Raw genomic sequence first — 24,278 nt, 5'->3', positions numbered from 1 at the left:
GACGGCGCCGCCACTCAAGAAAAGACTTAAGCGGCTCGACACAAGAAAAAACTTAAACGGCGTGACTTAAGAAAAGACTGACGGCGCGAGTTAAGATAAAAACTGACGGCGCGGCTTAAGAAAAGACAGACTGCGCCACTTAAGAAAGGACTGACGGCGCGACTCAAGAAAAGACTGGCGGCGCGACTTAAGAAAAGACTGACAGTGCGACTTAAGAAGAGAATGACGACGCAACTTAAGACAAGACTGACAACGCGACTTAAGAAAGGACTTAAGCGGCGCGACTCAAGAAAAACTTAAGCGGCGCGACTTACGAAAAGATTGACGGCGCGACTTAAGTAAAGACTGACGACTCGACTTAGGCAAGGAATTAAGCGGTGAGAGAAAAAAGAAGCGAGAGAAGAAGCGAGAGACTTAAGCGAGAGAAAAAAGAATTGAGCGGCGCGACTCGAGAAAAGACTTACACAGCGTGACTTAAGAAAAGACTGACGGCGCGACTTAAGAAAAAACTGACGGCGCCACTCAAGAAACTGACGGCGCCACTTTGGAAAAGACAAACGGCGCGGCTTAAGAAAATACTTAAGCGGCGCGAATTAAGAAAAGACTGACGGCGCGACTTAAGAAAAGACTGACAGCGCGACCTAAGAAAAGACTTATGCGGCGCGACTTAAGCAATGACTGACGGCCCGACTTAAGAAAAAACTGACGGCGCCACTTAGGAAAAGACAAACGGCGCGGCTTAAGAAAATACTGACGGCGCGACTTAAGATAAAAACTGACGGCGCGACTTAAGAAAAGGCTGAATGCGCCACTTAAGAATGGACTGAAGGCGCGACTCAAGAAAAGACTGGCGGCGCGACTTAAGAAAAGACTGACAGTGCGACTTAAGAGAAGACTGACAACGCGAGTTAAGAAAGGACTTAAGCGGCGCGACTTAAGAAAGACTGACGGCGCGACTTAAGAAAAGACTGGCGGCGCGACTTAGGAAAAGACTGACAGTGCGACTTAAGAAAAGACTGGCTGCGCCATTTAAGAAAGGACTGAATGCGTGACTCAAGAAAAAACTGGCAGCGCGACTTAAGAAAAAAATGGGGGCGCCACTTGAGAAAAAAGAATTGAGCGGCGCGACTCGAGAAAAGACTTACACAGCGTGACTTAAGAAAAGACTGACGGCGCGACTTAAGAAAAAACTGACGGCGCCACTCAAGAAAAGACTTAAGCGGCTCGACACAAGAAAAAACTTGAACGGCGTGACTTAAGAAAAGAATGACGGCGCGAGTTAAGATAAAAACTGACGGCGCGGCTTAAGAAAAGACTGACTGCGCCACTTAAGAAAGGTCTGACGGCGCGACTCAAGAAAAGACTGACAGTGCGACTTAAGAAGAGAATGACGACGCAACTTAAGACAAGACTGACAATGCGACTTAAGAAAGGACTTTAGCGGCGCGACTTAAGAAACGACTGGCGGCGCGACTTAAGAAAAGACTGACGGCGCGACTCAAGAAAAACTTAAGCGGCGCGACTTACGAAAAGATTGACGGCGCGACTTAAGAAAAGACTGACAGTGCGACTTAAGAAGAGACTGACAGTGCGACTTAAGAAGAGACTGACGGCGCGACTTAAGAAAAGACTGACGACGCTACTTAAGAAAGGACTTCAGTAAAGACTGACGACTCGACTTAGGCAAGGACTTAAGCGGTGCGATTGAAGAAATTACTGACGGCGCGACTTAAGATAAAACTGACGGCGCGACTTAAGAAAAGACTGACAGTACGACTTAAGAAGAGACTGACGGCGCGACTTAAGAAAAGACTGACGACGCCACTTAAGAAAGGACTTCAGAAAAGACTGACGGCGCGACTTAAGAAAAGACTGACGGCGCGACTAAAAAAAAACTGATGGCGCGACTTAAGAAGAGACTTAGGCCGCTCGACTTAAAAAAAAGACTGACCGTGTGACTTAAGAAAAGACTGACTGCGCCACCTAAGAAAGGACTGACTGCGTGACTCAAGAAAAAACTGGCGGCGCGACTTACGAAAAGACTGACAGTGCGACTTAAGAAGAGAATGACGAGGCGACTAAAGAAAAGGCTGACTGCGCCACTTAAGAAAGGACTGACGGCGCGACTCAAGAAAAGACTGGCGGCGCAACTTAAGAAGAGACTGACAGTGCGACTTAAGAAGAGACTGACGGCGCGACTTAAGAAAAGACTGACGACGCTACTTAAGAAAGGACTTCAGTAAAGACTGACGACTCGACTTAGGCAAGGACTTAAGCGGTGCGATTGAAGAAATTACTGACGGCGCGATTTAAGATAAAACTGACGGCGCGACTTAAGAAAAGACTGACAGTGCGACTTAAGAAGAGACTGACGGCGCGACTTAAGAAAAGACTGACGACGCCACTTAAGAAAGGACTTCAGAAAAGACTGACGGCGCGACTTAAGAAAAGACTGACGGCGCGATTAAAAAAAAACTGATGGCGCGACTTAAGAAGAGACTTAGGCCGCTCGACTTAAAAAAAAGACTGACCGTGTGACTTAAGAAAAGACTGACTGCGCCACCTAAGAAAGGACTGACTGCGTGACTCAAGAAAAAACTGGCGGCGCGACTTACGAAAAGACTGACAGTGCGACTTAAGAAGAGAATGAAGAGGCGACTAAAGAAAAGGCTGACTGCGCCACTTAAGAAAGGACTGACGGCGCGACTCAAGAAAAGACTGGCGGCGCAACTTAAGAAGAGACTGACAGTGCGACTTAAGAAGAGACTGACGGCGCGACTTAAGAAAAGACTGACGACGCTACTTAAGAAAGGACTTCAGTAAAGACTGACGACTCGACTTAGGCAAGGACTTAAGCGGTGCGATTGAAGAAATTACTGACGGCGCGACTTAAGATAAAACTGACGGCGCGACTTAAGAAAAGACTGACAGTGCGACTTAAGAAGAGACTGACGGCGCGACTTAAGAAAAGACTGACGACGCCACTTAAGAAAGGACTTCAGAAAAGACTGACGGCGCGACTTAAGAAAAGACTGACGGCGCGACTAAAAAAAAACTGATGGCGCGACTTAAGAAGAGACTTAGGCCGCTCGACTTAAAAAAAAGACTGACCGTGTGACTTAAGAAAAGACTGACTGCGCCACCTAAGAAAGGACTGACTGCGTGACTCAAGAAAAAACTGACGGCGCGACTTACGAAAAGACTGACAGTGCGACTTAAGAAGAGAATGACGAGGCGACTAAAGAAAAGGCTGACTGTGCCACTTAAGAAAGGACTGACGGCGCGACTCAAGAAAAGACTGGCGGCGCAACTTAAGAAAAGACTGACAGTGCGACTTAAGAAAGGACTGACTGCGTGACTAAAGAAAAAACTGGCAGCGCGACTTAAGATAAAAACTGACGGCGCGACTTAAGAAAAGACTGACTGCGCCACTTAAGAAAGGACTGACGGCGCGACTCAAGAAAAGACTGGCTGCGCGGATTAAGAAAAGACTGACAGTGCGACTTAAGAAGAGAATGACGACGCGACTTTAGAAAAGACTGACTGCGCCACTTAAGAAAGGACTGACTGCGCGACTCAAGAAAAGACTGGCGGCGCGACTTAAGAAAAGACTGACAGTGCGACTTAAGAAGAGAATGACGACGCAACTTAAGACAAGACTGACAACGCGACTTAAGAAAGGACTTAAGCGGCGCGACTTAAGAAAAGACTGACGGCGCGACTTAAGAAAAGACTGACGCCGCGACTCAAGAAAAACTTAAGCGGCGCGACTTACGAAAAGATTGACGGCGCGACTTAAGTAAAGACTGACGACTCGACTTAGGAAAGGACTTAGGCGGTGCGATTGAAGAAATTACTGACGGCTCGACTTAAGATAAAACTGACGGCGCGACTTAAGAAAAGACTGACAGTGCGACTTAAGAAGAGACTGACGGCGCGACTTAAGAAAAGACTGACGACGCGACTTAAGAAAGGACTTCAGAAAAGACTGACGGCGCGACTTGAGAAAAGACTGACGGCGCGACTCAAAAAAACTGATGGCGCGACTTACGAAGAGACTTAGGCGGCTCGACTTTAAAAAAAGACTGACCGTGTGACTTAAGAAAAGACTGACTGCGCCACTTAAGAAAGGACTGACTGCGTGACTCAAGAAAAAACTGGCGGCGCGACTTACGAAAAGACTGACAGTGCGACTTAAGAAGAGAATGACGAGGCGACTAAAGAAAAGGTTGACTGCGCCACTTAAGAAAGGACTGACGGCGCGACTCAAGAAAAGACTGGCGGCGCGACTTAAGAAAAGACTGACAGTGCGACTTAAGAAAGGACTGACTGCGTGACTAAAGAAAAAACTGGCAGCGCGACTTAAGAAAAAAATGAGGGCGCCACTTAATAAAATAAATTGAGCGGCGCGACACAAGAAAAGACTTAAACGGCGTGACTTAAGAAAAGACTGACGGCGCGATTTAAGATAAAAACTGACGGCGCGACTTAAGAAAAGGCTGACTGCGCCACTTAAGAAAGGACTGACGGCGCGACTCAAAAAAAGACTGGCTGCGCGGATTAAGAAAAGACTGACAGTGCGACTTAAGAAGAGAATGACGAGGCGACTAAAGAAAAGACTGGCTGCGCGGATTAAGAAAAAACTGGCAGCGCGACTTAAGAAAAAAATGAGGGCGCCACTTAATAAAATAAGTTGAGCGGCGCGACACAAGAAAAGACTTAAACGGCGTGACTTAAGAAAAGACTGACGGCGCGACTTAAGATAAAAACTGACGGCGCGACTTAAGAAAAGACTGACTGCGCCACTTAAGAAAGGACTGACTGCGTGACTCAAGAAAAAACTGGCGGCGCGACTTACGAAAAGACTGACAGTGCGACTTAAGAAGAGATTGACGAGGCGACTAAAGAAAAGGCTGACTGCGCCACTTAAGAAAGGACTGACGGCGCGACTCAAGAAAAGACTGGCGGCGCGACTTAAGAAAAGACTGACAGTGCGACTTAAGAAAGGACTGACTGCGTGACTAAAGAAAAAACTGGCAGCGCGACTTAAGAAAAAAATGAGGGCGCCACTTAATAAAATAAATTGAGCGGCGCGACACAAGAAAAGACTTAAACGGCGTGACTTAAGAAAAGACTGACGGCGCGATTTAAGATAAAAACTGACGGCGCGACTTAAGAAAAGGCTGACTGCGCCACTTAAGAAAGGACTGACGGCGCGACTCAAAAAAAGACTGGCTGCGCGGATTAAGAAAAGACTGACAGTGCGACTTAAGAAGAGAATGACGAGGCGACTAAAGAAAAGACTGGCTGCGCGGATTAAGAAAAAACTGGCAGCGCGACTTAAGAAAAAAATGAGGGCGCCACCTAATAAAATAAGTTGAGCGGCGCGACACAAGAAAAGACTTAAACGGCGTGACTTAAGAAAAGACTGACGGCGCGACTTAAGATAAAAACTGACGGCGCGACTTAAGAAAAGACTGACTGCGCCACTTAAGAAAGGACTGACTGCGTGACTCAAGAAAAAACTGGCGGCGCGACTTACGAAAAGACTGACAGTGCGACTTAAGAAGAGAATGACGAGGCGACTAAAGAAAAGGCTGACTGCGCCACTTAAGAAAGGACTGACGGCGCGACTCAAGAAAAGAACGGCGGCGCGACTTAAGAAAAGACTAACAGTGCGACTTAAGAAAGGACTGACTGCGTGACTAAAGAAAAAACTGGCAGCGCGACTTAAGAAAAAAATGAGGGCGCCACTTAATAAAAAAAGTTGAGCGGCGCGACACAAGAAAAGACTTAAACGGCGTGACTTAAGAAAAGACTGACGGCGCGACTTAAGATAAAAACTGACGGCGCGACTTAAGAAAAGGCTGACTGCGCAACTTAAGAAAAGACTGACGGCGCGACTCAAGAAAAGACTGGCTGCGCGGATTAAGAAAAGACTGACAGTGCGACTTAAGAAGAGAATGACAACGCGACTTAAGAAAAGACTGACTGCGCCACTTAAGAAAGGACTGACTGCGTGACTCAAGAAAAAACTGGCGGCGCGACTTAAGAAAAGACTGGCGGCGCGACTTTAAAAAAGGGTGACAGTGCGACTTAAGAAATGACTGACTGCGTGACTAAAAAAAAACTGGCAGCGCGACCTAAGAAAAATTGAGGGCGCCACTTAAGAAAAAAAAATTGAGCGGCGCGACACAAGAAAAGACTTAAACGGCGTGACTTAAGAAAAAACTGACGGCGCGACTTAAGATAAAAATTGACGGCGCGACTTAAGAAAAGGCTGACTGCGCCACTTAAGAAAGGACTGACAGCGCGACTCAAGAAAAGACTGGCGTCGCAGATTAAGAAAAGACTGACAGTGCCACTTAAAAAGAGAATGACGACGCGACTTAAGACAAAAAATGAGGTGCCACTTAAGAAAAAGATTTGAGCGGCGCGACTCGAGAAAAGACTTACACAGCTTGACTTAAGAAAAAACTGACGGCGCGAGTTAAGAAAAGGCTGACTGCACCACTTAAGAAAGGAATGGCGGCGCGACTCAAGAAAAGACTGGCGGCGAGACTTAAGAAAAGACTGACAGTGCGACTTAAGAAGATAATGACGACGCGACTTAAGAAAAGGCTGACTGCGCCACTTAAGAAAGCACTGACGGCGCAACTCAAGAAAAGACTGGCGGCGTGACTTAAGAAAAAACTGACAGTGCGACTTAAGAAAGGACTGACTGCGTGACTCAAGAAAAAACTGGCGGCGCGACTTAAGAAAAAAATGAGGGCGCCACTTAAGAAAAAAGAATTTAGCGGCGCGACACAAGAAAAGACTTAAACGGTTTGACTTAAGAAAAGACTGACGGCGCGACATAAGATAAAAACTGACGGCGCGACTTAAGAAAAGGCTGACTGCGCCACTTAAGAAAAGACTGACGGCGGGACTCAAGAAAAGACTGGCGGCGCGACTTAAGAAGAGAATGACGACGCGACTTAAGAAAAGACTGACTGCACCACTTAAGAAAGGACTGACTGCGTGACTCAAGAAAAAAATGGCGGCGCGACTTAAGAAAAAAATGAGGGCGCCACTTAAGAAAAAAGAATTTAGCGGCGCGACACAAGAAAAGACTTAAACGGTTTGACTTAAGAAAAGACTGACGGCGCGACATAAGATAAAAACTGACGGCGCGACTTAAGAAAAGGCTGACTGCGCCACTTAAGAAAAGACTGACGGCGGGACTCAAGAAAAGACTGGCGGCGCGACTTAGGAAAAGATTGACGGCGCGACTCAAGAAAAGACTGGCGGCGCGGATTAAGAAAAGACTGACAGTGCTACTTAAGAAGAGAATGACGACGCGACTTAAGAAAAGACTGACTGCACCACTTAAGAAAGGACTGACTGCGTGACTCAAGAAAAAAATGGCGGCGCGACTTAAGAAAAAAATGAGGGCGCCACTTAAGAAAAAAGAATTTAGCGGCGCGACACAAGAAAAGACTTAAACGGTTTGACTTAAGAAAAGACTGACGGCGCGACATAAGATAAAAACTGAAGGCGCGACTTAAGAAAAGGCTGACTGCGCCACTTAAGAAAAGACTGACGGCGGGACTCAAGAAAAGACTGGCGGCGCGACTTACGAAAAGATTGACGGCGCGACTCAAGAAAAGACTGGCGGCGCGGATTAAGAAAAGACTGACAGTGCGACTTAAGAAGAGAATGACGACGCGAATTAAGAAAAAGCTGACTGCGCCACTTAAGAAAGGACTGACGGCGCGACTCAAGAAAAAACTGGCGACGCGACTCAAGAAAAGATTGACGGCGCGACTCAAGAAAAGACTGGCGGCGCGGATTAAGAAAAGACTGACAGTGCGACTTAAGAAGAGAATGACTGCACCACTTAAGAAAGGACTGACTGCGTGACTCAAGAAAAAAATGGCGGCGCGACTTAAGAAAATAATTTTGAGCGGCGCGACTCGAGAAAAGACTTACACATCGTGACTTAAGAAAAAAACTGACGGCGCGAGTTAAGAAAAGGCTGACTGCGCCACTTAAGAAAGGACTGACGGCGTGACTCAAGAAAAAACTGGCGGCGCGACTCAAGAAAAGACTGACGGCGCGACTCAAGAAAAGACTGGCGGCGCGGATTAAGAAAAGACTGACAGTGCGACTTAAGAAGATAATGACGACGCGACTTAAGAAAAGACTGACTGCACCACTTAAGAAAGGACTGACTGCGTGACTCAAGAAAAAACTGGCGGCCCGACTTAAGAAAAAAATGAGGTGCCACTGAAGAAAAAAGATTTGAGCGGCGCGACTCGAGAAAAGACTTACACAGCGTGACTTAAGAAAAAAACTGACGGCGCGAGTTAAGAAAAGGCTGACTGCGCCACTTAAGAAAGGACTGACGCGCGACTTACGCAAAGACTGACAGTTCGACTTAAGAAGAGAATGACGACGCGACTTAAGAAAAGGCTGACTGCGCCACTTAAGAAAGGACTGACGGCCTGACTCAAGAAAAAACTGGCGGCGCGACTCAAGAAAAGACTGACGGCGCGACTCAAGAAAAGACTGGCGGCGCGGATTAAGAAAAGACTGACAGTGCGACTTAAGAAGAGAATGACGACGCGACTTAAGAAAAGACTGACTGCACAACTTAAGAAAGGACTGACTGCGTGACTCAAGAAAAAACTGGCAGCGCGACTTAAGAAAAAATGAGGTGCCACTTAAGAAAAAAGATTTGAGCGGCGCGACTCGAGAAAAGACTTACACAGCGTGACTTAAGAAAAAAACTGAGGGCGAGTTAAGAAAAGGCTGACTGCGCCACTTAAGAAAGGACTGACGGCGCGACTCAAGAAAAGACTGGCGGCGAGACTTAAGAAAAGACTGACAGTGCGACTTAAGAAGAGAATGACGACGCGACTTAAGAAAAGGCTGACTGCGCCAGTTAAGAAAGGACTGACGGCGCGACTCAAGAAAAGACTGGCGGCGCGACCTAAGAAAAAACTGACAGTGCGACTTAAGAAAGGACTGACTGCGTGACTCAAGAAAAGACTGGCGGCACGACTTACGAAAAGACTGACAGTGCGACTTAAGAAGAGAATGACGACGCGACTTAAGAAAAAAATGAGGGCGCCACTTAAGAAAAAAGAATTGAGCGGCGCGACACAAGAAAAGACTTAAACGGTGTGACTTAAGAAAAGACTGACGGCGCGACATAAGATAAAAACTGACGGCGCGACTTAAGAAAAGGCTGACTGCGCCACTTAAGAAAAGACTGACGGCGGGACTCAAGAAAAGACTGGCGGCGCGACTTACGAAAAGACTGACAGTGCGACTTAAGAAGAGAATGACGACGCGACTTAAGAAAAGGCTGACTGCGCCACTTAAGAAAGGACTGACGGCGCGACTCAATAAAAATCTGGCGGGGCGACTTAAGAAAAAAATGAGGGCGCCAATTAAGAAAAAATAATTGAGCGGCGCGACTCGAGAAAAGACTTAAACAGCGTGACTTAAGAAAAGACTGACGGCGCGACTTAAGAGAAAACTGACGGCGCGACTTAAGAAAGGACTGACTGCGTGACTCAAGAAAAAACTGGCGGCGCGACTTAAGAAAAAAATGAGGGCGCCACTTAAGAAAAAATAATTGAGCGGCGCGACTCGAGAAAAGACCTAAACAGCGTGACTTAAGAAAAGGCTGACGGCGCGACTTCAGAAAAAACTGACGGCGCGACTTAAGAAAAGACTGACGGCGCTACTTAAGAAAAAAACTGACGGCACGACTTAAGAAAAGACTGACAGTGCGACTTAAGAAAGGACTGACTGCGTGACTCAAGAAAAAACTGGCGGCGCGACTTAAGAAAAAAATAAAGGCGCCACTTAAGAAAAAAAGAATTGAGCGGCGCGACATACGAAAAGACTGACAGTGCGACTTAAGAAGATAATGACGACGCGATTTAAGAAAAGGCTGACTGCGCCACTTAAGAAAGGAGAAAGGGGGCGACTCAAGAAAAGACTGGCGGCGCGACTTAAGAAAAGACTGACAGTGCGACTTAAGAAGAGAATGACGACGCGACTTAAGAAAAGACTGACTGCGCCACTTAAGAAAGGACTGACGGCGGGACTCAAGAAAAGACTGGCGGCGCGACTTACGAAAAGACTGACAGTGCGACTTAAGAAGAAAATGACGACGCCACTTAAGAAAAAGCTGACTGCGCCACTTAAGAAAGGACTGACGGCGCGACTCAAGAAAAAACTGGCGGCGCGACTTAAGAAAAAAATGAGGGCGCCACTTAAGAAAAAAGAATTGAGCGGCGCGACTCGAGAAAAGATTTAAACAGCGTGACTTAAGAAAAGACTGACTGCGCGACTTAAGAAAAAACTGACGGTGCGACTTAAGAAAAGACTGACAGTGCGACTTAAGTAAGGACTGACAGCGCGACTCAAGAAAATACTGGCGGCGCGACTTAAGAAAAGACTGACAGTGCGACTTAAGAAGAGAATGACGCCGCGACTTAAGAAAAGACTGACTGCGCCACTTAAGAAAGGACTGACGGCGGGACTCAAGAAAAGATTGGCGGCGCGACTTACGAAAAGACTGACAGTGCGACTTAAGAAGAGAATGACGACGCGACTTAAGAAAAAGCTGACTGCGCCACTTAAGAATGGACTGACTGCGTCACTCTAGAAAAAACTGGCGGCGCGACTTACGAAAAAAATGATGGCGCCACTTAAGAAAAAAAGAATTGAGCGGCGCGACCTAAGAAAAGACTTAAACGGTGTCAGTTAAGAAAAGACTGACGGCGCGACTTAAGATAAAAACTGACGGCGCGACTTAAGAAAAGGCTGACTGCGCCACTTAAGAAAGGACTGACGGCGCGACTCAAGAAAAGACTGGCGGCGCGACATACGAAAAGACTGACAGTGCGACTTAAGAAGAGAATGACGACGCGATTTAAGAAAAGGCTGACTGCGCCACTTAAGAAAGGACTGACGGCGCGACTCAAGAAAACACTGGCGGCGCGACTTAAGAAAAGACTGACAGTGCGACTTAAGAAGAGAATGACGACGCGACTTAAGAAAAGACTGACTGCGCCACTTAAGAAAGGACTGACGGCGGGACTCAAGAAAAGACTGGCGGCGCGACTTACGAAAAGACTGACAGTGCGACTTAAGAAGAGAATGACGACGCGACTTAAGAAACAGCTGACTGCGCCACTTAAGAAAGGACTGACGGCGCGACTCAAGAAAAAACTGGCGGCGCGACTTAAGAAAAAAATGACGGCGCCACTTAAGAAAAAAGAATTGAGCGGCGCGACTCGAGAAAAGACTTAAACTGCGTGACTTAAGAAAAGACTGACGGCGCGACTTAAGAAAAAACTGACGGCGCGACTTAAGAAAAGACTGACAGTGCGACTTAAGAAAGGACTGACTGCGTGACTCAAGAAAAAACTGGCGGCGCGACTTAAGAATAAAATGAAGGCGCCATTTGAGAAAAAAGAATTGAGCGGCGCGACACAAGAAAAGACTTAAACGGTGTGACTTAAGAAAAGACTGACGGGCGACTTAAGATAAAAACTGACGGCGCGACTTATGAAAAGGCTGACTGCGCCACTTAAGAAAAGACTGACGGCGCGACTCAAGAAAAGATTGGCGGCGCGACTTACGAAAAGACTGACAGTGCGACTTAAGAAGAGAATGACGACGCGATTTAAGAAAAGGCTGACTGCGCCACTTAAGAAAGGACTGACGGCGCGACTCACAAAAACACTGGCGGCGCGACTTAAGAAAAGACTGACAGTGCGACTTAAGAAGAGAATGACGACGCGACTTAAGAAAAGACTGACTGCGCCACTTAAGAAAGGACTGACGGCGGGACTCAAGAAAAGACTGGCGGGGCGACTTACAAAAAGACTGACAGTGCGACTTGAGAAGAGAATGACGACGCGACTTAAGAAAAAGCTGACTGCGCCACTTAAGAAAGGACTGATGGCGCGACTCAAGAAAAAAACTGGCGGCACGACTTAAGAAATAAATGAGGGCGCCACATAAGAAAAAAGAATTGAGCGGCGCGACTCGAGAAAAGACTTAAACAGCGTGACTTAAGAAAAGACTGACGGCGCGACTTAAGAAAAAACTGACGGCGCGACTTAAGAAAAGACTGACAGTGCGACTTAAGAAAGGACTGACTGCGTGACTCAAGAAAAAACTGGCGGCGCGACTTAAGAAAAAAAATGAAGGCGCCACTTGAGAAAAAAGAATTGAGCGGCGCGACACAAGAAAAGACTTAAACGGTGTGACTTAAGAAAAGACTGACGCGCGACTTAAGATAAAAACTGACGGCGCGACTTAAGAAAAGGCTGACTGCGCCACTTAAGAAAGGACTGACGGCGCGACTCAAGAAAACACTGGCGGCGCGACTTAAGAAAAGACTGACAGTGTGACTTAAGAAGAGAATGACGACGCGACTTAAGAAAAAGCTGACTGCGCCACTTAAGAAAGGACTGATGGCGCGACTCAAGAAAAAAACTGGCGGCGCGACTTAAGAAAAAAATGAGGGCGCCACATAAGAAAAAAGAATTGAGCGGCGCGACTCGAGAAAAGACTTAAACAGCGTGACTTAAGAAAAGACTGACGGCGCGACTTAAGAAAAAACTGACGGCGCGACTTAAGAAAAGACTGACAGTGCGACTTAAGAAAGGACTGACTGCGTGACTCAAGAAAAAACTGGCGGCGCGACTTAAGAAAAAAAATGAAGGCGCCACTTGAGAAAAAAGAATTGAGCGGCGCGACACAAGAAAAGACTTAAACGGTGTGACTTAAGAAAAGACTGACGCGCGACTTAAGATAAAAACTGACGGCGCGACTTAAGAAAAGGCTGACTGCGCCACTTAAGAAAGGACTGACGGCGCGGCTCAAGAAAACACTGGCGGCGCGACTTAAGAAAAGACTGACAGTGTGACTCAAGAAGAGAATGACGACGCGACTTAAGAAAAGACTGACTGCGCCACTTAAGAAAGGACTGACGGCGGGACTCAAGAAAAGACTGGCGGCGCGACTTACAAAAAGACTGACAGTGCGACTTAAGAAGAGAATGACGACGCGGATTAAGAAAAAGCTGACTGCGCCACTTAAGAAAGGACTGACGGCGCGACTCAAGAAAAAACTGGCGGCGCGACTTAAGAAAAAAATGAGGGCGCCACTTAAGAAAAAAGAATTGAGCGGCGCGACTCGAAAAAAGACTTAAACAGCGTGACTTAAGAAAAGACTGACGGCGCGACTTAAGAAAAAACTGACGGCGCGACTTAAGAAAAGACTGACAGTGCGACTTAAGAAAGGACTGACTGCGTGACTGAAGAAAAAACTGGCGGCGCAACTTAAGAAAAAAAATGAAGGCGCCACTTGAGAAAAAAGATTTGAGCGGCGCGACACAAGAAAAGACTTAAACGGTGTGACTTAAGAAAAGACTGACGCGCGACTTAAGATAAAAACTGACGGCGCGACTTAAGAAAAGGCTGACTGCGCCACTTAAGAAAGGACTGACGGCGCGACTCAAGAAAAGACTGGCGACGCGGCTTACGAAAAGACTGACAGTGCGACTTAAGAAGAGAATGACGACGCGACTTAAGAAAAAGCTGACTGCACCACTTAAGAAAGGACTGACGGCGCGACTCAAGAAAAAACTGGCGGCGCAACTTAAGAAAAAAATGAAGGCGCCACTTGAGAAAAAAGATTTGAGCGGCACGACACAAGAAAAGACTTAAACGGTGTGACTTAAGAAAAGACTGACGCGCGACTTAAGATAAAAACTGACGGCGCGACTTAAGAAAAGGCTGACTGCGCCACTTAAGAAAGGACTGACGGCGCGACTCAAGAAAAGACTGGCGGCGCGGCTTACGAAAAGACTGACAGTGCGACTTAAGAAGAGAATGACGACGCGACTTAAGAAAAAGCTGACTGCGCCACTTAAGAAAGGACTGACGGCGCGACTCAAGAAAAAACTGGCGACGCGACTTAAGAAAAAAATGAGGGCGCCACTTAAGAAAAAAGAATTGAGCGGCGCGACTCGAGAAAAGACTTAAACAGCGAGACTTAAGAAAAGACTGACGGCGCGACTTAAGAAAAAACTGACGGCGCGACTTAAGAAAAGACTGACAGTGCGACTTAAGAAAGGACTGACTGCGTGACTGAAGAAAAAACTGGCGGCGCAACTTAAGAAAAAAAATGAAGGCGCCACTTGAGAAAAAAGATTTGAGCGGCGCGACACAAGAAAAGACTTAAACGGTGTGACTTAAGAAAAGACTGACGCGCGACTTAAGATAAAAACTGACGGCGCGACTTAAGAAAAGGCTGACTGCGCCACTTAAGAAAGGACTGACGGCGCGACTCAAGAAAAGACTGGCGACGCGGCTTACGAAAAGACTGACAGTGCGACTTAAGAAGAGAATGACGACGCGACTTAAGAAAAAGCTGATTGCACCACTTAAGAAAGGACTGACGGCGCGACTCAAGAAAAAACTGGCGGCGCAACTTAAGAAAAAAAATGAAGGCGCCACTTGAGAAAAAAGATTTGAGCGGCGCGACACAAGAAAAGACTTAAACGGTGTGACTTAAGAAAAGACTGACGCGCGACTTAAGATAAAAACTGACGGCGCGACTTAAGAAAAGGCTGACTGCGCCACTTAAGAAAGGACTGACGGCGCGACGCAAGAAAAGACTGGCGGCGCGGCTTACGAAAAGACTGACAGTGCGACTTAAGAAGAGAATGACGACGCGACTTAAGAAAAAGCTGACTGCGCCACTTAAGAAAGGACTGACGGCGCGACTCAAGAAAAAACTGGCGACGCGACTTAAGAAAAAAATGAGGGCGCCACTTAAGAAAAAAGAATTGAGCGGCGCGACTCGAGAAAAGACTTAAACAGCGAGACTTAAGAAAAGACTGACGGCGCGACTTAAGAAAAAACTGACGGCGCGACTTAAGAAAAGACTGACAGTGCGACTTAAGAAAGGACTGACTGCGTGACTCAAGAAAAATTTGGCGGCGCGACTTAAGAAAAAAATGAAGGCGTCACTTAAGAAAAAAGAATTGAGCGGCGCGACACAAGAAAAGACTTAAACGGTGTGAGTTAAGAAAAAACTGACGGCGCGACTTAAGATAAAAACTGACGGCGCGACTTAAGAAAAGGCTGACTGCGCCACTTAAGAAAGGACTGACGGCGCGACTCAAGAAAAAACTGGCGGCGCGACTTAAGAAAAAATGAGGGCGCCACTTAAGAAAAAAGAATTGAGCGGCGCGACTCGAGAAAAGACTTACACAGCGTGACTTAAGAAAAGACTGACGGCGCGACTTAAGAAAAAACTGACGGCACGACTTAAGAAAAGACTGACAGTGCGACTTAATAAAGGACTGACTGCGTGACTCAAGAAAAGACTGGCGGCGCAACTTAAGAAAAAAAATGAAGGCGCCACTTGAGAAAAAAGATTTGAGCGGCGCGACACAAGAAAAGACGTAAACGGTGTGACTTAAGAAAAGACTGACGCGAGACTTAAGATAAAAACTGACGGCGCGACTTAAGAAAAGGCTGACTGCGCCACTTAAGAAAGGACTGACGGCGCGACTCAAGAAAAGACTGGCGGCGCGGCTTACGAAAAGACTGACAGTGCGACTTAAGAAGAGAATGACGACGCGACTTAAGAAAAAGCTGACTGCGCCACTTAAGAAAGGACTGACGGCGCGACTCAAGAAAAAACTGACGACGCGACTTAAGAAAAAAATGAGGGCGCCACTTAAGAAAAAAGAATTGAGCGGCGCGACTCGAGAAAAGACTTAAACAGCGTGACTTAAGAAAAGACTGACGGCGCGACTTAAGAAAAAACTGACGGCGCGACTTAAGAAAAGACTGACAGTGCGACTTAAGAAAGGACTGACTGCGTGACTCAAGAAAAATTTGGCGGCGCGACTTAAGAAAAAAATGAAGGCGTCACTTAAGAAAAAAGAATTGAGCGGCGCGACACAAGAAAAGACTTAAACGGTGTGAGTTAAGAAAAAACTGACGGCGCGACTTAAGATAAAAACTGACGGCGCGACTTAAGAAAAGGCTGACTGCGCCACTTAAGAAAGGACTGACGGCGCGACTCAAGAAAAAACTGGCGGCGCGACTTAAGAAAAAATGAGGGCGCCACTTAAGAAAAAAGAATTGAGCGGCGCGACTCGAGAAAAGACTTACACAGCGTGACTTAAGAAAAGACTGACGGCGCGACTTAAGAAAAAACTGACGGCGCGACTTAAGAAAAGACTGACAGTGCGACTTAATAAAGGACTGACTGCGTGACTCAAGAAAAGACTGGCGGCGCAACTTAAGAAAAAAAATGAAGGCGCCACTTGAGAAAAAAGATTTGAGCGGCGCGACACAAGAAAAGACGTAAACGGTGTGACTTAAGAAAAGACTGACGCGAGACTTAAGATAAAAACTGACGGCGCGACTTAAGAAAAGGCTGACTGCGCCACTTAAGAAAGGACTGACGGCGCGACTCAAGAAAAGACTGGCGGCGCGGCTTACGAAAAGACTGACAGTGCGACTTAAGAAGAGAATGACGACGCGACTTAAGAAAAAGCTGACTGCGCCACTTAAGAAAGGACTGACGGCGCGACTCAAGAAAAAACTGACGACGCGACTTAAGAAAAAAATGAGGGCGCCACTTAAGAAAAAAGAATTGAGCGGCGCGACTCGAGAAAAGACTTAAACAGCGTGACTTAAGAAAAGACTGACGGCGCGACTTAAGAAAAAACTGACGGCGCGACTTAAGAAAAGACTGACAGTGCGACTTAAGAAAGGACTGACTGCGTGACTCAAGAAAAATTTGGCGGCGCGACTTAAGAAAAAAATGAAGGCGTCACCTAACAAAAAAGAATTGAGCGGCGCGACACAAGAAAAGACTTAAACGGTGTGAGTTGAGAAAAAACTGACGGCGCGACTTAAGATAAAAACTGACGGCGCGACTTAAGAAAAGGCTGACTGCGCCACTTAAGAAAGGACTGACGGCGCGACTCAAGAAAAAACTGGCGGCGCTACTTAAAAAAAATGAGGGCGCCACTTAAGAAAAAAGAATTGAGCGGCGCGACTCGAGAAAAGACTTACACAGCGTGACTTAAGAAAAGACTGACGGCGCGACTTAAGAAAAAACTGACGGTGCCACTCAAGAAAAGACTTAAGCGGCTCGACACAAGAAAATACTTAAGCGGCGTGACATAAGAAAATACTGACGGTGCGACTTAAGTTAAAAACTGACGGCGCGACTTAAGAAAAGACTGACTGCGCCACTTAAGAAAGGACTTAAGAAGAGAATGACGACGCGACTTAAGAAACGTCTGACTGCGCCACTTAAGAAAGGACTGACGGCGCGACTCAAGAAAAGACTGGAGGCGCGACTTAAGAAAAGACTGACAATGCGACTTAAGAAAGGACTGACTGCGTGACTCAAGTAAAAACTGGCGGCGCGACTTAAGAAAAAAATGAGGGCGCCACTTAAAAAAAAAGAATTGAGCGGCGCGACACAAGAAAAGACTTAAACGGCGTGACTTAAGAAAAGACTGACGGCGCGAGTAACAACAAAACTGACAGTGAGACTTAAGAAGAGGATGATGACGCGACTTAAGAAAAGGCTGACTGCGCCACTTAAAAAAGGACTGACGGCGCGACTTAAGAAAAGGCTGACTGCGCCACTTAAGAAAAGATTGACAGTGTGACGTAAGAAGAGAATGACGACGCGACTTAAGAAAAGACTGACTGCGCCACTTAAGAAAGGACTGACTGTGGCGCGACTTAAGAAAAAGCTGACTGCGCCACTTAAGAAAGGACAGACGGCGCGACTCAAGAAAAGACTGGCGGCGCGACTTACGAAAAAACTGTCAGTGCGACTTAAGAAGAGATTGACGACGCGACTTATGAAAAAGCTGACTGCGCCACTTAAGAAAGGGTTGACGGCGCGACTCAAGAAAAGACTGGCGGTGCAACTTAAGAAAAGACTGACAGTGTGACTTAAGAAGAGAATGACGACTCGACTTAAGAAAAAGCTGACTGCGCCACTTAAGAAAGGACAAACGGCGCGACTCAAGAAAAGACTGGCGGCGCGACTTACGAAAAAACTGTTAGTGCGACTTAAGAAGAGATTGACGACGCGACTTAAGAAAAAGCTGACTGCGCCACTTAAGAAAGGACTGACTGCGTGACTCAAGAAAAGCTGGCGGCGCGACTTAAGAAAAAAATGAGTGTGCCAGTTAAGAAAAAAAATCGAGCGGCGCGACTCGAGAAAAGACTTACTCAGCGTGACTTAAGAAAAGACTGACGGCGCGACTTAAGAAAATACTGACGGCGTGACCGAAGAAAAAACTGACTGCGCCACTTAAGAAAGGACTGACTGCGTGACTCAAGAAAAAACTGGCGGCAAGACTTCAGAAAAAAATGAGGGCGCCACTTAAGAAAAAAGAATTGAGGGCGCGACTCGAGAAAAGACTTACACAGCGTGACTTAAGAAAAGACTGACGGCGCGACTTAAGAAAAGACTTAGGCGGCGCGACTTTAAACAAAGACTGACGGCGTGACCGAAGAAAAAACTGACTGCGCCACTTAAGAAAAGACTGACTGCGTGACTCAAGAAAAAACTGGCGGCGCGACTTAAGAAAAAAATGAGGGCGCCACTTAAGAAAAAATAATTGAGCGGCGCGACTCGAGAAAAGACTTAAACAGCGTGACTTAAGAAAAGACTGACGGCGCGACTTAAGAAAAAACTAACGGCGCGACTTAAGAAAAGACTGACGGCGCGACTTAAGAAAAAACTGACGGCGCGACTTACGAAAATACTGACAGTGCGACTTAAGAAAGGATTGACTGCGTGACTCAAGAAAAAACTGGCGGCGCGACTGAAGAAAAAATGAGGGCGCCACTTAAGAAAAAAGAATTGAGCGGCGCGACTCGATAAAAGACTGACACAGCGCGACTCAAGAAAAGACTGCCGGCGCGACTTAAGAAAAAACTGACGGCGTGACCGAAGAAAAAACTGACTGCGCCACTTAAGAAAGGACTGACTGCGTAACTCAAGAAAAAACTGGCGGCGCGACTTCAGAAAATAATGAGGGCGCCACTTAAGAAAAAAGACTTAAACGGCGTGACTTAAGAAAATACTGACGGCGCGACTTAAGATAAAAAATGACGAGGCGACTTAAGAAAAGACTGACTGCGCCACTTAAGAAAGGACTAATGGCGCGACTCAAGAAAATACTGGCGGCGCGACTTAAGAAAAGACTGACAGTGCGACTTAAGAAGAGACTGACGGCGCGACATAAGAAAGGACTTAAGAAGAGAATGACGACGCGACTTAAGAAAAGTCGGACTGGGCCACTTAAGAAAGGACTGACGGCGCGACTCAAGAAAAGACTGGCGGCGCGACTTAAGAAAGACTGACAGTGCGACTTAAGAAAGGACTGACTGCGTGACTCAAAAAAAACTGGCGGCTTGACTTAAGAAAAAATGAGGGCGCTACTTAAGAAAAAAGAATTGAGCGGCGCGACTCGATAAAAGACTTACACAGCGCGACTCAAGAAAAGACTGGCGGCGCGACTTAAGAAAAGACTGACGGCGTGACCGAAGAAAAAACTGACTGCGCCACTTAAGAAAGGACTGACTGCGTGACTCAAGAAAAAACTGGCGGCACGACTTCAAAAAAAAAATGAGGGCGCCACTTAAGAAAAAAGAATTGAGCGGCGCGACTAGAGAAAAGACTTACACAGCGTGACTTAAAAAAAAGACTGACGGCGTGACCGAAGAAAAAACTGACTGCGCCACTTAAGAAAAGACTGACGGCGCGCCTAAAGAAAAAACTGACGGCGCCACTCAAGAAAAGATTTAAGCGGCGCGACACAAGAAAAGACTAAAGCGGCGTGACTTAAGAAAAGACTGACGGCGCGAGTTAAGATAAAAACTGACGGCGCGACTTTAAAAAAGGCTGACTGCGCCACTTAAGAAAGGGCTGACGGCGCGACTCAAGAAAAGACTGGCGGCGCGACTTAAGAAAAGACTGACAGTGCGACTTAAGAAGAGAATTACGACGCGACTTAAGAAAAGACTGACAACGTGACTTAAGAAAGGACTTAAGCGGCGCGACTTAAGAAAAGACTGACGGCGCGACTTAAGAAAAGACTGACGGCGCGACTCAAGAAAACCTGGCGGCGCGACTTAAGAAAAAAATGAGGGCGCCACTCAAGAAAAGACTCAAGCGGCTCGACACAAGAAAAAACTTAAACGGCGCAAATTTAAGAAAAGACTGACGGCGCGACTTACGAAAAGATTGACGGCGCGACTTAAGTAAAGACTGACGACTCGAATTAGGGAGTGACTTAAGCGGCAAGTTTTAAGAAAAGATTGACGGCGCGACTTAAGAAAAGATTGACGGCGCGACTCAAGAAAAGACTGACGGAGCGACCTAAGAAAAGACTTAAGCGGCGCGACTTAAGAAAAGACTGACGGCGCGACTTAAGAAATGACTGACGGCACGACTTAAGAAAAGACTGACGGCGCGACCTAAGAAAAGACTTAAGCGGCGCGACTTAAGAAAAGACAAACGGCGCGACTTAAGAAGATTGACGGCGCGACTCAAGAAGAGACTGACGGCGCGACCTAAGAAAAGATTTAAGCGGCGCGACTTGAGAAAAGACAATTGGCGCGGCTTAAGAAAAAACTGACGGAGCTACTTAAGAAAAGACTGACTGCGCGACTTAAGAAAAGACTGACGGTGCAACTAAGGCACGCGGCGCGACTGCGAAAATCAGTCTGAAAACGGTATGCGGCGCGACTTACAAAGTCTTTTCTTAAGTCGCGGACCTCGACCCGGGAAACATAACATTTTTAAAAAAAGTAACAAACCTTGCACTGATGTCTTTGTTGGAAGGATGGTTTTTTCATGGGCAGCAACCAATACAGTTTTATATTGTATGAAATCCTTTTGATGACTCTGAAAAAATTCTTCAATGTCTTCGTTTGTATAGCCAACAATATAGAATACCGGATTCTAAAACATTCATGAAAATAACAGAGAGCCAAAGTTTGAAAATGGCAAATTTATAATTTAGTTCAATCTGCACAGATTAATTCACCCGCGATATCCGGCAACTGAAAGGGTAAAACAATTGAAAGTTGGAGGGAATGAGCAAAAAATGTGAACTTGATTTTTCCTGGGTTTTTTCGTTGATATTCAGAACTAAAACCCGAAGATGAAATGCTTCGCCACGTCTTAGATGATATCGTTAGTTAATGTAGGAGTGACAATCTTGCTAAGTTTTGTCAAAAATTTGCTAAAAATGGATTTTAACATTCACTTGTGGTGTGCTTGCATGTTCAGTTTTGTATAGTTTTTTATGAGAAAATTTTAGACTGCAAGAAATAATTTTACAATATATCGATTATGTCGAAAGAATTTGCGAGATCAAACCCATATGTCAGAATCCATAAAATTATTATTAATTTTCAACAGATCATCATTAGCAGCATAGAATTCATAAAAGCATCAAATTGAAAAAAGGAAAATTTTCAGTATTTCTACGTTTTCACTTAACTGAGTTGGGACGGATGTCTAACTCATAGAGTAATTTCAGATAAGGTACATCGTCTGCTCGTCACGCTATCTTATTTTCGGCCGGATAGATTCGTGCAACTTCTTAGTCTAATACCGATCTTAATCTTACTCTTATATCTCTTAGTCTCAATATATCTAGAGTATACTGGTTTGTTACGAGTCGGTCTCTTGGAGAAAGCAACTAAGTTGTAAGTTAAATTCAAAATGCTCTGGTGTTGAAATTACAAGTAATTTCAGCACTCACAAATAAGTGGGTTCTTAGTTTGATGGAGTGTGACTGGTTAGTCTTTAATATTTTATAGGGATAAATTATCTAATTTATTACCAATAATAATACATAGTTTGGGTCTGGTTCCACCCATCCGGGGTTTACAGAGTTTCTGTTCTTTTGACTTCTATCTGTAATGGAGGATGGATGATGATCGTTTGTATTTCGCGAGCACCATTTCTATTCCGTTCTTGCAGGTGAAACTCCAGGAGGCTGGAATCGTAGAGGTTGTTTTGTCATTCAGCGATGACTGAGGCCGTCAACAAAATCAATCTGATTTCCAAATGGTTTGTTATGATCGTCTGTTCTTGATCGGTGTGGAGAACTGTACTTCGATCTTGTTTGGGAATGGCGTGAAGCTCGAGTTTGGAGGGAATGCCTTGTAACTCGGATCTGTACGTATAGTTGAACATCGAAGTGGTTCTGGTCTGGTTCAATGAAGTCCTCTGCTTCGGAGTCAAGTCGTACTTCGAATCCTTTGAGTTGTGGTTGGGAGCAGCATATCGGTTGTGTTCAGCATTCTGTAGGTTGAGTGGATGAGATCGTCTTAGTTTCTTGGTGCTCGTTTTCGTGATTGTGTGTGATCTATATTAGGGCATTATATATTTTACATAAATAAATGTTTAGTTAGTCCTTCTTTTAGTTGTGATTTTTATTAGTTTTTATCGCAAAAGCTTTCATTTTTAGTTCAGTTATTTTAAAAGAGTTACTCACACTTGAGTACCTCTTATCAAAAATAAGGAGTGTGTCACAAAGCGTGGATTCTAGCACTGTGTGTTAGGCCGGCTATTAAGCATGCTCAGGACTTCATCCTCTTCTGGAGTGAGGGTATGATTTCATGCTGGTTTTTTATGGGGTCCTGTTTTGTGTTAACCTTTTGTGTCGTATTTGTTTCTAGTTTTTTCTTTTGTTGTTTTAACTGTGTCCTTTTCTCAAAAATCAAATTGTTTGGTTTGGGTTTGTCTTTCGACTTTTTGGTGTTTTATGCTTTCTTTCTTAGACTTATCAATAGACTTCAAAAGAATAAATTATCGAGTTCTTTAAGCTGGTTTTTTCCGATTTGGGTACCGTTGGGTTTCTTTTCTTAGTCATGCTGTTAATTTGTGGTTTATGGTGTTTAGTAAGCTGCGTTGGTTAGTTGGAATTATTATATCATTACTTTCCAACCGGGTTAAAAGAAAGTTGGAACTTGTTTTTACTAGTTTGAGTTGTTATTAGTGAAAGGTAAAACTTGAAATCATTATTTTAAACAATTCGTCGTGGGCGAGCTGTGCGAGTTTGGATAGAGCTTGTGCGCGAGTGAATTTGGTCTTCAAAAATTTAGTACTGCTTGCATTTGTATAGATTTACTACTGAAAGTTTTAAATTTACTGCTTTGTGGGGATTGAAACTATTAAATTATTTTCATTGTAATTAGATTTACTACAATGGGGAAAAAATTTATAGATGAATTTAGTACTGTGGAGAAGAAATTTTACTGCATCATTTATTGCGGTTTGTTAATAAAATTTTATAGTTTGTAAGGGTATGAAAGGGTTTGTAAGTTTTATTTTGTTTTCTGATTTAGATGATCGTGATCTAAATGCTAAAGAAAAAACTTTTTATAAGAAATGGTTAGTTTGTTTTGAATTTATTAGTTTATAATTTATTTAATTGATACTTACCTAGTCATCGGGAAAGAAGCCATGAGGGAAGATATCGTGTATAGCATCTGATGTGGTTAGTAGTTTTGCTAATATGCGAATGATATTTTTAGTATGAAGCAGTGGCCAAAGCAATTGAAGTGGTTTAATGGTCTTTAGTTCTTCAGTGCCAATGGAAAATTCGTGATTGGTGTGCTGGATGAGGTTAAAAAGCTTGTGATTATATTCAGTATTGTGAATGAATTCTAAAATTGGGGTTTCTACAGGTTGAATATGTTCACGCGGGACAATGAGGGGTCGGGCTTCTTCTACATTGAAGGTCTTGGTGAGTGGACAAAATATATACATTTGGGTTATTGGGTCATAGTTTCGTAGGATGCCTTGAAAGTTGGTATTTTTAATGCAATATATGAAATTTAGGAAAAATGGTGATGTGTACTTAGGGTTAAAAAATTGATATCGATGGTGGGGGTTGTCGTGGTGGTGTATGTAAGTTAAAGGGATTTTGGATGAATTTATAGTAAATGTAAGTATGCGTTTGTTTAGTTCTTAATATGATGCCGTGTGCACAGTGCATATCACGTTCTTTTGGAGTGAGGAAGTGGACGGTTAGTGAAAAAATTTCAAAGTTCTCGTAGAATGATTCATAAGCTTGGATGTCGATTAGTGCATCGGAAATGATGTGATTGTGTTTTTTATCTGTTGAGCTTAGTGTAAAGATGTAGGGTGTTCGGACAAAGAAAATTTTTCGCTTAGTTGCG

The 24,278-nt window shown here is 45.1% G+C and overlaps 1 protein-coding gene across 2 annotated transcripts in view; it reads left to right on the top strand.

Annotated features, from left to right (window-relative positions):
- LOC134840053 (uncharacterized) overlaps positions 1-24,278 on the top strand; it is a 465,338-nt gene that overhangs the window by 96,133 nt on the left and 344,927 nt on the right. The gene's annotated exons all lie outside the window — the stretch shown is intronic.

Source organism: Symsagittifera roscoffensis, chromosome 2, assembly GCF_963678635.1.
Source record: "Symsagittifera roscoffensis chromosome 2, txSymRosc1.1, whole genome shotgun sequence".
Lineage (NCBI taxonomy): Eukaryota > Metazoa > Xenacoelomorpha > Acoela > Convolutidae > Symsagittifera > Symsagittifera roscoffensis.
The sequence above is the reverse complement of the archived record's forward strand: the minus strand, read 5'-3'. Positions and strand labels throughout refer to the sequence as shown.